This window comes from Triticum aestivum, chromosome 2A (genome assembly GCF_018294505.1).
Source record: "Triticum aestivum cultivar Chinese Spring chromosome 2A, IWGSC CS RefSeq v2.1, whole genome shotgun sequence".
Taxonomy (NCBI): domain Eukaryota; kingdom Viridiplantae; phylum Streptophyta; class Magnoliopsida; order Poales; family Poaceae; genus Triticum; species Triticum aestivum.
This window is the reverse complement of record NC_057797.1, coordinates 237,995,514-238,014,003: the sequence shown is the minus strand read 5'-3', so window position 1 is coordinate 238,014,003 and position 18,490 is coordinate 237,995,514.

The window sequence follows — 18,490 nt, the reverse complement described above, 5'->3', positions numbered from 1 at the left end:
CGTCAGTTGAAGCCAAACGAAAGGAACTACCCCACTCACGATCTTGAGTTGGCAGCAGTTGTCCATGCATTAATAACATGGAGACATCTCTTGTTGGGAAGGCAAGTGGACATTTTCACCGATCACAAGAGCCTAAAATATATCTTCACTCAACCCAACCTCAACCTTAGGAAAACTTGTTGGGTCGAACTGATTCAAGAATACAATCCAAGTATTGAATATACTTCAGGCAAGGCCAATGTGATTGCAGATGCTTTGAGTAGAAAGGCTTATTGCAACAGCTTAATTCTCAAGCCATTCCAACCGGATCTTTCTGAAGCTTTTCGCAAGCTCAACCTCCCAGTTGTTCCTCGAGGTTTTCCTGCCAACCTTCAAGTCACTCCAACTTTGGAAGACCAAATTCGTGAGGCACAACTCCTTGATACCATGGTGTAGAAGGTGAAACACGGTATTGCCAAGGGCTTATCCAAATACAAGTGCTATCGCATTGATAACAGGGACACCTTATTCTTTGAGGACCGGACTGTGGTTCCTAAAGTTGATATAAGGAAGGTCATAATGAACGAAGCACACAATTCTCTTATTTATGTTCATCTAGGCAGTTCGAAGATGTACCATGACCTCAAGCAATCGTTTTGGTGGACTCGAATGAAGCAAGAAATTGCTCAATTCGTGAATGAATGTGATGTCTGTCGAAGGGTGAAAGCAGAACACCAACGACCATATGGTCTCCTCCAACCTCTTGCTATTCCAGAATGGAAGCTTGATCATATCAAAATGGATTTTGTCACTGGCTTTCCCAAGTCCAAGCGTGGGAATGATGCTATCTTCGTTTTCATTGACAAGCTTACAAAAGTGGCTCATTTCCTTCCAATCAAAGAATCTATCACGGCAGCTCAGTCGCAGAGCTATACACTTCCAGAGTTGTCTCGTTACACAGAATTCCGAAATTGATCTCTTCAGACCGCGGAAGCATTTTCACTTCCAAGTTCTAGGGCTCCTTCCATAAGGCCATGGGCACCAACATTCACTTTAGCACGGCTTTCCATCCTCAAACAAGTGGCCATGTCGAGCGAGTCAATCAAATCCTGGAAGACATGCTCAGAGCTTGTGTCATCTCTTTCGGTATGAAGTGGGAAGATTGTCTCCATTATGCCGAGTTCTCCTACAACAATAGCTTCCAAGCAAGTTCGGGCAAGGCCCCATTCGAAATTATATATGGCAGAAAGTGTTGTACTCCTCTAAATTGGTCTGAGACTGGTGAACACCAACTTCTTGGCAACGACTTGATCATAGAAGCTGAAGAAATGGGTAAAGTCATCCGTGAAAATCTCAAAGTTGTGCAATCGCGCCAGAAGAGTTACTATGATAGCAAGCACCGTGACTTGGCTTTCGAGATCGGAGACCATGTCTACCTCCACGTCTCTCCAATGAAAGGCACTCAACACTTCGGTATCGAAGGGAAGCTTGCCCTAGATACGTGGGTCCTTTCAAGATCATTGGCAAAAGAGGCTACCTCGCCTATCAACTCGAGCTTCCGTCTAACTTCGCTAATGTGCACGATGTGTTTCACATGTCACAGCTTCGCAAGTGCTTCAAGACGCCTGAGTGCACTATCAACTTCAAAGAGATTGAGCTACAAGAAGATTTGTCTTATCATGAGCATCCTGTTGCCATTCTTGAAGAAACCGAGCGCAAAACTCGCAACAAGTCGATCAAATTCCTGAAAGTTAAGTGGTCTCACCTTTCCGACCGAGAAGCCACATGGGAGTGTGAGGATCACCTCCATTCCAAATATCCGGAGTTCTTTCAGTCCTAGATCTCAGGTCAAGATCCTCTTGTAGTGGTGGAGAGTGTAACGCCCCGGATGTAACATTCCATAATTGTAACTCCAACTCTTGCCATTTCCGACTATGTGATGTGTTATATCCTAAGTGGTTGGGTTTTATCCTCGTTTTTGCATTGTGTTCATGTCATGCATTTCATCTCATGTCATCATGTGCATATCATTTGCATTCGTGTTCGTCTCATGCACCCGGTCATTTTCCCCGTTGTCCGTTTCAGAATCCGACACTCTCACATGCACCCGTTGCACCTCTCAGATCTCGTTTCATTTGGAGGTCATTTGGTGCCCCAACGATTTGTTCTCGGAATACACCAAGATTTGTCGGGTGGCCTTGGTACATCACCGGTAGGCCACCTGTCAAATTTTGTTCCATTTGAAGGTCATTTGGTGCCCCAACGGTTAACCGGGTAACCGCAAAAACTCCTCTCTCATTGCACCCCAGCACCCCTCCACAACAGCCCATTATCCCATCTAAACCACCTCCATGCTCTCTGTTGTTGGATCACAATCATGTGGGCAAAAACCGCACCTCATTTCGACTCTCCTAGCTCCCCCTACCTATAAATATGCCTCTCCCCCCGAAATTCACGGTCGAACCCTAACCCCCCCCCCTTCCTCCGTGCGCCGGACACGTCCAGATAGCGTCGGACGCGTCCGCTCCAATGCCCCGCACCAATCACGCGTTTACATGTGTCCACCGCACCGCCCCTCCACCGCCGGCCCACGAGCCCGCGCGGAGCCCTCCCGGCCCAGCTCACCGGCGCCGCCGCCCACCGTCGCTCGCGCCGCCGCTCGCCGCCCACGCCCGCCGTGTGTGTCGCCCGAGCTGCCGCCCGCCCACTCGTCGCCGACCCCGGCTCCGGCCAGATCCGGACGCCCACGGCCAGATCCACCTCACCGGCGCTTCTCCAACCAACTCCGGCCACCTCCATGCCAACTCTGGCGAGATCCGCTGCCGCCTCGAATTCCGTGCCCGGATGAACCCTTGATCCGGAGGTTGATTTCTTCTCCAAGTCATTTTTCGTGTGACATTAGTGTGCCCCTTCATCATGCCATATCTCTGTGCCCGTAGCTCCGATTTGTGCATATGATATATCGAAATGTTCGTCTCGTGATGCTCTACATGCTAGTATCATTTGCATGCATTTTACTATCCATAATGATGCCTTAATCTTCATTGCAAAAGTGCTATATGATGCTGTATGCTGGAATCCATCTTAACTTGCCGATTTGTCATTTTCATAGCATTTTGTGTGTGATCCTTTGAGCATCATGCCAACATGTCTTAGAAGCAACTTCATGCCATATTTGCAATGGTGCAAGCCTTGTATTTTTATGAGCTCTGTGGTGACTAGCACAAGCATGCAAAGTAGGTCACCTGATGTTGCTGTTTTCAGATAGTATTTATGCGGTCTTTTCCTGTTACATTATGTTGCTATGTTGACTTGTTGACACAAGTAGATCTATGTATATTTTGATGAAGTTCAGTAAGGATGTTTTGAAGATATGGTTATTCTCTATCCATTCTGTAGCGACCAGACCTCAAACAGTCTGATCTCTGTGCTCCGGTGTCATCCCTGGATCAGTAATGCTGACACCACACAGTACTCGGAGGATTTATAACAGAGTAGCAATCACACACTTATTACATCGAGTGTCTCAAAAGAGAACTTATTACGATAAATATGGCTTAAGGCCATCTAATAACGATAACAGCGGAAGGCTTGGAAGATAAGTGAGTCCATCAACTCCAACGGCATCACTGAGTAAAGAACCACAACCTAAAACTCCTTAATCGTCATCTGAAAAGTCTGCAACATTAACGTTGCAGCCCGAAACGGGTCAGCACATGGAATATGCTGGCAAGGTAACACATAGAGAGTAATGGAATGAAATAGCTATACTATATGCATATTTGGTTGGTGGAAAGCTCTATGGTTACAGTTTTGCGTAAAGCCAATTTTTCCCTACTTCAAAGGAATAAATTTATTTAACTATCATGGTAGTTTTTAAACATTGAGAATGGTTGACAGCATTCTCAATCCCAATTAAGCCTCATCATTAACCATAACCCAACAAAATTAATTTAGAGTAACATGTTGAGATTCACATGATAATCCAGGTACTAGATACTCAAGATGTCCATAACCGGGGACACGGCTAACCATGATTAGTTTGTTACACTCTGCAGAGGTTTGCGCACTTTTCCCCACAAGACTTGATCGCCTCCGTTTGGTTTCTCGCACTACATGGTGTTCGAGAAGACGGATGACCGAGACATAGTCTTTCAGAAGCGCTAGAACCTTACGATCGGGTAGACCGTACCACCTACATCCCCTACATCTGCTAGTCTACCACTATAAGAGTTCGCACGACTTAATCAACTATGCTAGAGCCCATAATAGCTTGTGGCTGCACACGGAAGTTTCTAGTATGAATAGTCTCATGATCCCTTTGAGCCTGGGTGGCGGTCCAAAAGAAAACAGGCAAGTCCTGGAATAACCAGGTGCCTCAATCCACCCAGATGTGTGTTTAAGTTGCCACCTTAGATAAACCATTAATTAACAAAACTCACATCTGTCATGGATAACACTCACCCAATCCACGTCTACTGGCATAGCATGGCATAATAAGCAAACGTAGAAGTAACTCCCAAAGGTTTGATAATAACAGGTAATAGGTACTACCTCATCTACTTCCCATCCCACAATTTAATTAGATCCTAATCATGCAATGTGTGAGGATTGATCTAATGCAATAAAACTGAGTAGTAGAAAAGGTATGATCAAAGTGTTACTTGCCTTGCTGATGATCCGCGAAACCTAGAGATTCGAAGTAACAAGCGGCGCACTCCGGGTATTCTATCGCAGACAAACAAAACAAGCATACAATAAGTACTCCTCTAATGCATGGGTAAAGCTCAAATAAGAGATCTAACCAGAAGGTTCAACTTAAGAACTCCGGTTGGCAAAAAGAATCAAATCAAACGAAGCAACGAAAGTCAAACGGCGAAAGAAAACAACTTCGTTCTACTAATCTGGATCTAGGGCAAATTTTACAGTAGCAAAATCTTGTTTAAGTTGGTTAAACGGATAGAGGGTTTCGAGACGAAACTCTAGGCGCTTGAATCGCCTGATTCCGATAAACGAGCGAAACGTTATACTAAAATGAAAATCGGATCAGGAATCCCGATCAGAAAAATTGCGGATTTAATCCGAGAAAAAGAAAAATGATGAACGCTCGATAGAACGAACGAACAGACGAACGCTCACTATTTAAATAAACCGGAAAAACCGATCTATTTAAAAAACCGAATCTAAAAAAACCGACAGAAAAACCGATGAAAACTGATCTATTTTAAAAAAACGATGGCACGGAAGTCGAGGCGCGGCGAACCTCGGCGCGCGGAATCCGGCGGCGGCGGCGGCGCGGGTGGCGGCGGGGTCGGGCGGCTGGGGCTAGGGTTCCCGGGTGGGCCGGCTTATAAATCCACCTCGGGTCGGAGTCCTATCCGGACACGGCCCGTAGGTCGGTTCGTTTTTTTTAAATAATTACGCACAGAAGAAAAATAAAAAAATACTAAACGGACTCCAAAAATTCCGAAATAAATTTTCACGGGCTTCTAAAATCAAGCCGCACAAGGTGAACATTTATTTGGGACCTAAATGCAATTTTGAAAAACGCACATTTTTTCCTAAATTCAAATAAAACACCGAAAAACTCCGAAATAAAAAATCTTATTTGATTTTATTATTAAATCCTCAATATTTCTCTATTTTGGGAAAGTCATTTTATTCCCTCTCTCATATTTTTGTAATAGAAATCATTGATGATAAAATAAATAAAATCAAATGATCCTATTCTCAAAATTTGAGAAAACTCAAATATGAAAATAACGAAATCCCCAACTCTCTCCGTGGGTCATTGGGTTACGTAAAATTTCTAGGATCAACCAAAATGCAAAATATGATATGCAATGATGATCTAATGTATAACATTCCAAATTGAAAATTTGGGATGTTACAAACCTACCCCCCTTAAGATGAATCTCGCCCTCGAGATTCGGGTTGGCTAGAAAATAGGTGAGGGTGGTCCTTGAGCAAATCTTCCTCTCGCTCCCAGGTGGCTTCATCCTTTGTGTGGTGGCTCCACTGAACCTTGCAAAACTTGATAACATTGCTGCGAGTGACTCGGCTGGCAAACTCGAGAATCTTTACTGGTTTCTCCTCATAGGTCAAATCGTTATCCAACTGAATTGTTTCCAATGGCACTGTGTCTCTCAAGGGTATGTCAGCCATCTCTGTGTGACACTTCTTTAACTGGGAAACGTGGAACACATCATGAACTCCTGACAATCCTTCGGGCAATTCCAACTTGTAGGCCACTTCTCCCATACGCTCCAAAACTCGATATGGTCCTACAAATCGTGGCGCTAACTTTCCCTTAACACCAAAACGCTTTGTTCCCCGAAGTGGTGATACTCGAAGATAAGCTCTATCTCCAACTTTGTAAACTATCTCCTTGCGTTTAGAATCTGCATAACTCTTCTGTCTGGACTGGGCTATCTTGAGCCTATCGCGAATCAACTTCACCTTCTGTTCAGACTCTTTAATCAAGCCAGGTCCAAACAACTGGCGGTCTCCAACTTCGTCCCATGACAACGGTGTCCTGCACCTCCTTCCGTACAAAGCTTCGAAAGGGGCCATCTTTAAACTAGTTTGGTAATTGTTGTTGTAAGAGAACTCTGCATATGGCAAATTATCGTCCCAACTAGATCCGTAATCTAGCGCACAAGCTCTCAGCATATCCTCCAAAATCTGATTGACTCTCTCGGTCTGTCCATCTGTCTGTGGATGAAAAGTTGTACTGAATTCTAGCCTGGTTCCCAAAGTTTCGTGCAACTGCTTCCAGAACTTTGAGGTAAATTGGGTTCCTCTATCTGATACGATACTCCTTGGAACTCCATGCGGACATACGATCCTGGTCATGTATATCTTTGCCAACTTAGCACTGGTGTACGTGGTCTTTACTGGGATGAAATGAGCTACTTTCGTCAATCGATCAACTACAACCCAAATCGAGTCATAGCCTAAACGAGTCCTGGGTAATCCCGTGATAAAATCCATGCCTAGGTTATCCCACTTCCATTCGGGTATCGGCAAGGGTTGTAACAATCCTGCTGGCTTCTGATGTTATGCCTTTACTCTCTGACATACATCACAAACTGCTACATACTCCGCAATATCCTTCTTCATTCCGGTCCACCAGAAAATATCCTTCAAATCCAAATACATCTTGGTATTTCCTGGGTGAATCGAATACAGTGAATCGTGTGCCTCTTGCAGAATCAACTTCCTGATCTCCGGGTCATTGGGCACGTAAACACGGTCTTCAAACCATAGGGTGTCGTGCTCATCCTCACGAAATCCTTTAGCTTTTCCTTTGCTCAGTTTCTCCTTTATAGCGGCAATCTCTTTGTCGGTCTTCTGAGCTTCCCTGATTCTATCCATCAAGGTCGACTGAATCTCTAATGCTGCTACATAGCCTCTCGGAACTATTTCCACACATAGTTCATGAAGATTTACTGCTAACTCCTTGGGTACTTCTCCCGTCATTAACTTATTGACGTGGCTCTCATGGCTTAATGCGTCTGCTACTACATTAGCCTTTCCGGGGTGATAATGCAATTTCATATCATAATCCTTGATAAGCTCCAACCATCTCCTTTGTCTGAGATTCAACTCCTTCTGGGTGAAAATGTACTTCAAACTCTTATGATCCGTGTACACCTCACAATGATTTCCAATGAGGAAATGCCTCCATGTTTTCAAAGCATGTACTACGGCTGCTAACTCCAAATCATGTGTAGCATAATTCAATTCATGAGGTTTCAGTTGTCTTGAGGCATATGAAATAACTCTCACTTCCTGCATAAGCACTGCTCCAAGTCCTCGACGTGAAGCGTCGCAATACACCTCATAATCTTTGGTCTGGTCTGGCAAAATCAACACTGGTGAGGTAACCAAACATTTCTTCAACTCCTGGAAACTAGCCTCACATTCCTCCGTCCATATGAACTTGGTATCTTTCTTCAACAACTCAGTCATAGGCTTCGCAATCTTTGAGAAATTCTCAATAAATCTCCGGTAGTATCCTGCGAGTCCAAGAAAACTCCGGATCTCTCCAACTGTTGTTGGGGCTTCCCACTTGGTCACGGTATCAACTTTAGTGGGATCAACTGCTATACCTTCTCCAGATATAACGTGTCCGAGGAATCCTACTTCCTTCAACCAAAACTCACATTTGCTGAACTTGGCATATAATTGATGTTCTCTGAGCTTTCCAAGTACCAAACGCAAATGCTCCTTATGTTCCTCTTCATTCTTCGAATAAACCAGGATATCATCAATGAACACTACGACGAACTTATCCAAAACTCCATAAACACTTTGTTCATCATGTTCATAAAATAGGCAGGTGTGTTAGTCAGACCAAATGACATAACGGTATACTCATACAGCCCATACCTGGTGGTAAAAGCTATCTTCGGAATATCCTGTTCTCGAATCTTCAACTGGTGGTATCCTGATCGCAGATCGATCTTGGAAAATACCTTAGCTCCTTGCAATCGATCAAACAGATCGTTGATCATTGGTAGTGGGTACTTGTTTTTGATGGTTACTTCATTCAATCATCGATAATCAACAACCATCCTTAACGATCCATCTTTCTTCTCCACCAGAAGTCCTGGTAATCCCCAAGGCAAAGAACTTGGGCGAATATATCCCTTATCCAGTAACTCCTTAATCTGCTTCTTAATTTCCACCAAATCCTTTGCTGGCATCATATATGGTCTCTTTGATATTGGCCCTGTGCCTGGCAATAGCTCAATCAAAAACTCAATATCTCTATCCGGTGGCATGCCTGGCAACTCCTCTGGAAATACTTCAGGGAAATCCCTTACCACTGGTACTTCCTCCTGTACAACTCATGTTAGGCAATTTACTTGAGTCCTCTTTGGCACATGTCAGGATACATACTTGATCCTTCTCCCTTCTGGGGTGGTAAGCAAAATTGACTTACTAGCACATTCAATATTCCCTTCATACTTTGATAACCAATCCATGCCTAATATCACATCCAATCCTTGAGATTCCAATACTATTAGGTCTGAGGGAAAAACATAGTTACCAATCCTTAATGGTAACCGATCACACCATAGACTAGCCACATACTCTGCTCCAGGCGAGGTTACTAACATGGGTGACCTAAGGGCTTGGGTTGATAGGTTATACTTATCCACAAATCCCCTTGAGATGTATGAATGCGATGCACCAGTATCAAAAAGAACGAGTGCAGTAAATGACTTAACCAAAAACTTACCTATTACTGCATCAGGCTGAGCTTCAACCTCCTCCACGCTAACGTGGTTCACCTGTCCCCTGTTGAAAGGGTTCGGCTTCTTCCCAGAACTTCCATTGCCATTTTGGCCTTCAGGACATTCATTGGCATAATGTCCGGTCTTCTGACACTTAAAGCAAGTGACTTGGCTCAGGTCCTTCTTGGCTGGGGTTGATGGGTTGGTGCGATTCTGGCCGTTGCTTCCTCCATTGCCATTACCATTCTTGGTGCCATTGTGATTGTGCGAGCTACCTCCTCCATGGGTATGCTGAAAATGTCCTCCCGGTCTAGGGGTAAAACATGGCTTCTGCTGAGCTCCTGAATTGTACTTTCCTTGTCCATACTTCCTCTTGCGATTCTCAATTTGCTGCTGCTTCCCTTCAATCATAAGAGCACGATCTACCAACTCCTGGTAGTTGTTGAAGGTTGCTACCATCAACTGCATGCTCAACTCATCATTCAGTCCTTCCAGAAACTTCTCCTGCTTAGCTGCATCCGTAGCAACGTCATCTGGGGCATAACGTGCTAACTTACTAAAGTCCTCCACATACTGGCCAACTGTCCGTCCTCCTTGGCGCAAGTTGCGAAACTCACGCTTCTTCATGGCCATAGCTCCTGCTGAAACATGTGCAGTACGAAAAGCCTGCTGAAACTGGTCCCATGTGACAGTGTCGACTGGGAAAGTGGCTGTGAAATTCTCCCACCATGATGCTGCGGGTCCTTCTAAGCTGATGTGCGGCAAACTTCACCTTCTCCGCATCTGTGCATCCTGCTGTGGTCAACTCCCTAGCTGTCTTGCGGAGCCAATCATCTGCTACTATCGGCTCGGTGCTACTGGAAAACACCGGCGGATTCAGCCTAAGAAAACGGGCTAAGTGGTCAACAGGTGGTGGTGGTGGTGGTGGGTTGTTGTTGTTGTTCCCCTGATTCTGATTCTGGACTAGCAACTGCATCAATGTGTTCTGCTGCTGGATCAACTGGGTGAGCTCCGGTGGAAAGGCAAATCCGGGGTCACTCTCGGAGGCATCTGAGGGGGGTCTAAAGAGAAAACACTACCCATATGCACATGAGGCAAAACAAACAATTCACTTCATTCAATCAAACAAGGGCATACAATCGATCTATCTATCGCAAAAGTGCTCGGACTACTATATTTACATGGTGGACTACTACTACTGATGAGGTGGTCTACTAGAAATATTCTTCGGTTGCAGACTCCATGATATCTGCTCCAGCTTCATCAACATAGTCATCATCGCTACTATCTGGATCCGAGTCGGTGTCGTCGATGATGATGTAGTCTTCCGGGCTAATCTCCTGGGTTCTTCGTCTTCATCTACTGGCGTAGGGCCTCCCATAAATATTCCAATCTTCTTGATCAGGTCGTCATTCTTCTCCACCAATACTTCAATTTCCTCTTCATAATCTTCACGTGTAGCCTTGAGTTCTTCCTCCAGTTCCTTGATTCTAGTCTTAGCCTTCTTCAGATCTATCATGTCGGTGCACATCTGGTTCTCGTATCGTCGAATGTGCTGGTTTAACTCCTGGATAAAAGCTGCGATTGATCTATCCTTCCTGGTGCTGATCATCTCCCAGTGCTCATCTCGGCGCCCACAAATCTGGTAGATAGTATCCTTGAGATCCTTGCGGTAGACTTCTCCAATGCGTCCCATGGCGATGTGAGCTGCCATGCTCTTTCCTAGACTCCAAGTTGGTGCATCAAAAGAAAACTCTATGGGCTCGGTGACTGGCATGAACGTCCTTCCTGGAACTTGAACTTGAATCATCCAGCGCTCTTCTTCAGGTAAAGTGGCGTTGTAGGTTCCGTGAAGCTTGGTACTCCTATGTTCAGGTATCTAGTGACTTCCTTCAAGTGACGTCCAAAGGGTGTATCTTCATCCGGTTGTGTGAACTTGTTCCTTGCATCCGCCATCCTAAAGAGTAGAAAAGATGAGAAGTCAGAAGAGAAGAGAGTGAATAGTGATCTAGGTCTTTAGCTTAGTGGTCGTGTCCTACAGTCAGCGTGTGCTCTGATACCATCTCTGTAGCGACCAGACCTCAAACAGTCTGATCTCTGTGCTCCGGTGTCATCCCTGGATCAGTAATGCTGACACCACACAGTACTCGGAGGATTTATAGCAGAGTAGCAATCACACACTTATTACATCGAGTGTCTCAAAAGAGAACTTATTACAATAAATATGGCTTAAGGCCATCTAATAACGATAACAGCGGAAGGCTTGGAAGATAAGTGAGTCCATCAACTCCAACGGCATCACTGAGTATAGAACCACGACCTAAAACTCCTTAATCGTCGTCTGAAAAGTCTGCAACATTAACGTTGCAGCCCGAAACGGGTCAGCACATGGAATATGCTGGCAAGGTAACACATAGAGAGTAATGGAATGAAACAGCTATACTATATGCATATTTGGCTGGTGGAAAGCTCTATGGTTACAGTTTTGCGTAAAGCCAATTTTTCCCTACTTCAAAGGAATAAATTTATTTAACTATCATGGTAGTTGTTAAACATTGAGAATGGTTGACAGCATTCTCAATCCCAATTAAGCATCATCATTAAACATAACCCAACAAAATTAATTTAGAGTAACATGTTGAGATTCACATGATAATCCAGGTACTAGATACTCAAGATGTCCATAACCGGGGACACGGCTAACCATGATTAGTTTATTACACTCTGCAGAGGTTTGCGCACTTTTCCCCACAAGACTCGATCGCCTCCGTTTGGTTTCTCGCACTACATGGTGTTTGAGAAGACGGATGACCGAGACATAGTCTTTCAGAAGCGCTAGCACCTTACGATCGGGTAGACCGTACCACCTACATCCCCTACATCTGCTAGTCTACCACTGTAAGAGTTCGCACGACTTAGTCAACTATGCTAGAGCCCATAATAGCTTGTGGCTGCACACGGAAGTTTCTAGTATGAATAGTCTCATGATCCCTTTGAGCCTGGGTGGCGGTCCAAAAGAAAACAGGCAAGTCCTGGAATACCCAGGTGCCTCAATCCACCCAGATGTGTGTTTAAGTTGCCACCTTAGATAAACCATTAATTAACAAAACTCACATCTGTCATGGATATCACTCACCCAATCCACGTCTACTAGCATAGCATGGCATAATAAGCAAACGTAGAAGTAACTCCCAAAGGTTTGATAATAACAGGTAATAGGTACTACCTCATCTACTTCCCATCCCACAATTTAATTAGATCCTAATCATGCAATGTGTGAGGATTGATCTAATGCAATAAAACTGGGTAGTAGAAAAGGTATGATCAAAGTGTTACTTGCCTTGCTGATGATCCGCAAAACCTAGAGATTCGAAGTAACAAGCGGCGCACTCCGGGTATTCTATCACAGAAAAACCAAACAAGCATACAATAAGTACTCCTCTAATGCACGGGTAAAACTCAAATAAGATATCTAACCAGAAGGTTCAACTTAAGAACTCCGGTTGGCAAAAAGAATCAAATCGAATGAAGCAACGAAAGTCAAACGGCGAAAGAAAACAACTTCGTTCTACTAATCTGGATCTAGGGCAAATTTCACAGTAGCAAAATCTTGTTTAAGTTGGTTAAACGGGTAGAGGGTTTCGAGATGAAACTCTAGGCGCTTGAATCGCCTGATTTCGATAAACGAGCGAAAAGTTATACTAAAACGAAAATCGGATCAGGAATCCCGATCAGAAAAATCACAGATTTAATCCGGGAAAAAGAAAAACGACGAACGCTCGCTAGAACGAACGAACGGACGAACGCTCACTATTTAAATAAACCGGAAAAACCGATCTATTTAAAAAAACCGAATCTAAAAAAACTGACGGAAAAACCGACGAAAACCGATCTTTCTTTTTTTTAAACGATGGCACGGAAGTCGAGGCACGGCGAACATCAGCGCGCGGAATCCGGCGGCGGCGGCGGCGGGCGGCGGCGGCGACGGCGTCCGGCGGCGGTGGGCGGCGGCAGCGGCGGGCGGCGGCGGTGCGGGTGGCGGCGGGCAGCGGCGGCGTGGGTGGCGGCGGGGTCGGGCGGCTGGGGCAAGGTTTCCCGGGTGGGCCGGCTTATAAAGCCACCTCGGGCCGGACTCCTATCCGGACACGGCCCGTAGGTCGGTTCGTTTTTCTAAAATAATTACGCGCAGAAGAAAAATAAAAAGAAATACTAAATAGACTCCAAAAGTTCCGAAATAAATTTTCGCGGGCTTCTAAAATCAAGCCGCACAAGGTGAACATTTATTTGGGACCTAAATGCAATTTTGAAAAACGCACATTTTTCCTAAATTCAAATAAAACAACGAAAAACTCCGAAATAAAAAATCTTATTTGATTTTATTATTAAATCCTCAATATTTCTCTATTTTGGGAAAGTCATTTTATTCCCTCTCTCATATTTTTGTAATAGAAATCATTGATGATAAAATAAATAAAATCAAATGATCCTATTCTCAAAATTTGAGAAAACCCAAATACGAAAATAACGAAATCGCCAACTCTCTTCGTGGGTCATTGAGTTGCGTAAAATTTCTAGGATCAACCAAAATGCAAAATATGATATGCAATGATGATCTAATGTATAACATTCCAAATTGAAAATTTGGGATGTTACACATTCATGCCTCTGGTTGTAATTATGGAGTAGTGTAGCTTGTCATTACAATGCTCTACTTTTGCTAAATGTTGTTGCTGGCAGATTGTTAACATGAAGTTCATTTTTGCCATGTGTTTTGCTAGTGATCCATGCACCCTATGACTATGATCTTGCCATGTTTAGCTTAATAGATGTGTCTTCTTACTGTTAGTCACCTTGTGATGCCATGAAATGCTTTGTGGTGAGTGGCATGAGCTTGCAAAGTTGCTATCATGCATCTGTTTCTGCCATGCTATGTTTTTCTACCAAGTCTGAAACTGTTCATATCACTTTCCATGTTTGCATTGATGCTACCATCTTTTCTGTGCATCTTTGGCTAAAGTTCATTAAGGGAGTTTTGTTCATTGCCTTTAGTACTAGCATGCCATGCTCTTGTTTTCCATGATATAATCCTATAGCATGTTGTTTGCTAGCTCTAAACATTGCTACCTGATGTTGTTTATGCCATGTTTAGTATTTTCACTAAGTCTGTGAAACTATTGTCATTTGCATTTTTCCATGCTGTTTTAAGCTTGTTCTAGTGAGTTCTAGCAGGAGCTCGGTGTTCATGATTTGTAGAGCTTCACTTGTACATTACTTCCATTTGCTTTGTTGCTATGTTGGAGTGTTGTAGCATAGTTTCTTGATGCATCTTAAGTTTTGTGATGTTGTTAAGCGCAATTTTGCATCGTTCTTGTTTTGCTCATCATTTGCAAACCGTCCATCCATTTCCGGTGATCCTTATATCGATTTCGACTGAAATCACTCAACCTTTCAAGTGGCATGCTTGGTTTGCTAAGTTGATGCCAAGATCATCTTTTTCCTTCCAGAGTACCCATATGCATTGCACATCATATCTTGCATCCCTTGTCATGTCTTGCATCATGTTGCTTGTGCATTGCACCGTGATTGATTGTTGCTCTGTTGCTTGTGTTCTTGCTTGGGTAGAGCCGGGAGACGAGTTCGTGAACGAGGATCCTGTCGAGTACGTTTACGAGGAGCAAGCTTTCGACAACCCTGAGAACTTCGCAGGCAAGATGATAAATACCTGCGATATCACTTCTATCTTTGCTTGCTAGTTGTTCGTTCTATCGCTATGTCGCGCTACCTACCACTTGTTTATCATGCCTCCCATATTGCCATCTCAAGCCTCTAACCCACCTTCCTAGCAAACTGTTGTTTGGCTATGTTACCGCTTTTGCCCAGCCCCTCTTATAGCATTGCTAGTTGCAGGTGCCTTGCAGGTTGTTCCATGTTGGAACATGGATATGTTGGGATATCACAATATCTCTTATTTAATTAATGCATCTTTATACTTGGAAAAGGGTGGAAGGCTTGGCCTTTTGCTCGGTATTTTGTTCCACTCTTGTCGCCCTAGTTTCTGTCATACCGGTGTTATGTTCCTTGACTTTGCGTTCCTTACGTGGTTGGGGTTATGGGACCCCCTTGACAGTTCGCTTTGAATAAAACTCCTCCAGCAAGGCCCAACCTTGGTTTTACCATTTTCTTGATAACAACTAAAACTTGCCTAGGGACTTTCCGGACCCCGAGGATTTCTTAATTCAACCCCCTGGGCCAGTGCTCCTCTGAGTGTTGTTCCGAACCAGGAAGCCTATGGGGTCACCTCGGGCAAACTCGAGGGTTGGTTTTAATCGTAGCTTGTCCCATCCGGAGTGCCCTGAGAAGGAGATATGTGCAGCTCCTATCGGGATTTGTCGGCACATCCGGGCGGTCTTGCTTGACTTGTTTTACCATTGTCGAAATGTCTTGTAACCAGTATTCTGAGACTGATCGGGTTATTTCGGGAGAAGGAATATCCTTTGTTGATTGTTAGAGCTTGTGATGGGCTAAGTTGGAACACCCCTGCAGGGTTTAAACTTTCGAGAGCCATGCCCGCAGTTATGTGGTAGATGGGAATTTGTTAATATCCGGTTGTAGAGAACTTGACACTTGACTTAACTAAAAGACATCAACCGCGTGTGTAACCATGATGGTCTCTTTTCGGCGGAGTTCGGGAAGTGAACACGGTTGGGCTATGTATGAACATAAGTAGTTCAGGATCACTTCTTGATCATTTCTAGTTTACGACTGTTGCGTAGTTTCTCATCTTACTCTTGTACTCGTATGTTAGCCACCATATTTGCTTAGCACTTTCTGCAACTCCACCTCATAACCACATCCTACCCATAAGCTTAAATAGTCTTGATCTCGTGGGTTTTGAGATTGTTGAGCCTGCGTGGCTCACAGATACTACCAAAACAGTTGCAACTGCCGATGATACCAGTGCAGGTGATGCCACCAAACTCAAGTGGGAGTTCGAAGAAGACTGTGGCCGTTACTATGTTTCCTTTCCGGATGATCAGTAGTGGTGCCCAGTTGGGATGATCAGGATTTAGCATTTGGGGTTGTCTTCTTTTTATTTGGATTCATCTGTAGTCGGGCTATGTGTGTACTTGCTACCTCTTGAGCATGCGTTGGTTTTCCCTTGAAGAGGAAAGGGTGATGCAGAAAAGTAGCGTAAGTATTTCCCTCGGTTTTGAAGAACCAAGGTATCAATCCAATAGGAGACAGCGCACAAGTCACCTAGTACCTGCACGAACAATCAAGAACCTTGCAACCAACGCGATAAAGGGGTTGTCAATCCCTTCACGGCCACTCGCAAAAGTGAGATCTGATAGAGATAGTAAAGTAAATATTTTTGGTATATTTGTTGTATAGATTGGAAAGTAAAGATTGCAAAATAGTAAATGAGATGCGATGTAAATGAAAGAGATGCAATATAATAAGAAAGAGACCCGGGGGCCATAGGTTTCACTAGTGGCTTCTCTCGAGATAGCATGTATTACGGTGGGTGAACAAATTACTGCTGAGCAATTGATAGAAAAGTGCTTACTTATGAGAATATCTAGGTAATAATCATGAATATAGGCACCAAATTCGTGTCAAGTAGATCGAAACGATTATGCATCTACTACTATTACTCCACACGTCAACCGCTATCCAGCATGCATCTAGAGTACTAAGTTCATAAGAACAGAGTAACGCTTTAAGCAAGATGACATGATGTAGAGGGATAAACTCAAACAATATGATATAAACCCCATCTTTTTATCCTCGATGGCAACAATACAATACGTGCCTTGTTGCCCCTACTGTCACTAGGAAAGGACACCGCAAGATTGAACCCAAAGCTAAGCACTTCTCCCATGGAAGAAAGATCAATCTAGTAGGCCAAACTAAACTGATAATTCGAAGAGACTTGCAAAGATATCAAATCATGCATATAAGAATTTGGAGAAGAATCAAATAATATTCATAGATGATCTTGTTCATAAACCGACAATTCATCGAATCTTTGCAAACACACCGCAGAAGTGTATTACATCGAATAGATCTCCAAGAACATCGAGGAGGACTCTATATTGAGAATTAAAGAGAGAGAAGAAGACATCTAGCTACTAACTATGACCCAAAGGTCTGCGGTAAACTACTCACGCTTCATCGAAGAGGCTATGGTGTTGATTTAGAAGCCCTCCATGATCGATTCCCCCTTCGGCAGATTGCCAGAAAAGGCCCCAAGATGTGATCTTGCGGGTACATAAGGTTGCGACGGTGGAAAAGTGGTTTTGTGGCTCTCTGTGATCGATCTAGGGTATAAGGTTATATATAGGCAGAAGAAGTGCGTTAGTGGAGCTACATGGGGCCCACAAGGGTGGGGGTGCGCCTACCCCCCTGGGAGCGCCCTCCTGCCTCGTGGTCGCCTCACAGAGTTCTAGACTTCAACTCCAAGTTTTTTGGTTTGCTTTCGGTCCAAGAAAGATCATCGCGAAGGTTTCATTCCGTCTGGTATTCCTTCTGCGAAACTCTAAAATAGGCAAAAAAACACAAACTGGCACTGGGCCCCCGGTTAATAGGTTAGTCCCAAAAATAATATAAAAGAGCATATTAAAGCACATTAAACATCCAAAATATATAATATAATAACATGGAACAATAAAAAATTATAGATACGTTGGAGACATATCAGTACTTTGAATGATGTATGAATTATTTTGATTATTCAGTGACGTGGCGATTGTAAGCCGACTATTTATTTATCCTTAACTGGGTGATTATAAAGATGCTCTACAGGTATCTCCGAAGGTGTTTGTTGGGTTGGCATAGATCGAGATTCGGATCTGTCACTCTGAGTATCGGAGAGGTATCTCTGGGCCCTCTCGGTAATGCACATCATGATAAGCATTGCAAGCAATGTGACTAATGAGTAAGTTACGGGATAATGCATCACAGAACAAGTAATGAGACTTGCCGGTAACGATATTGAACTAGGTATGAAGATACTGACGATAGAATCTCGAGCAAGTAACATACCGATGACAAAGGGAATGACGTATGTTGTCACCATGGTTTGACTGATAAAGATCTTCGTAGAATATGTAGGAACCAATATGAGCATCCAGGTTCCGCTGTTGGTTATTGATCAGAGATGTGTCTCGGTCATGTCTACATAGTTCTCTAACCCGTAGGGTCCTCATGCTTAATGTTCGATGACGATTTGTATTATGAGTTATGTGTTTTGGTGACTGGATATT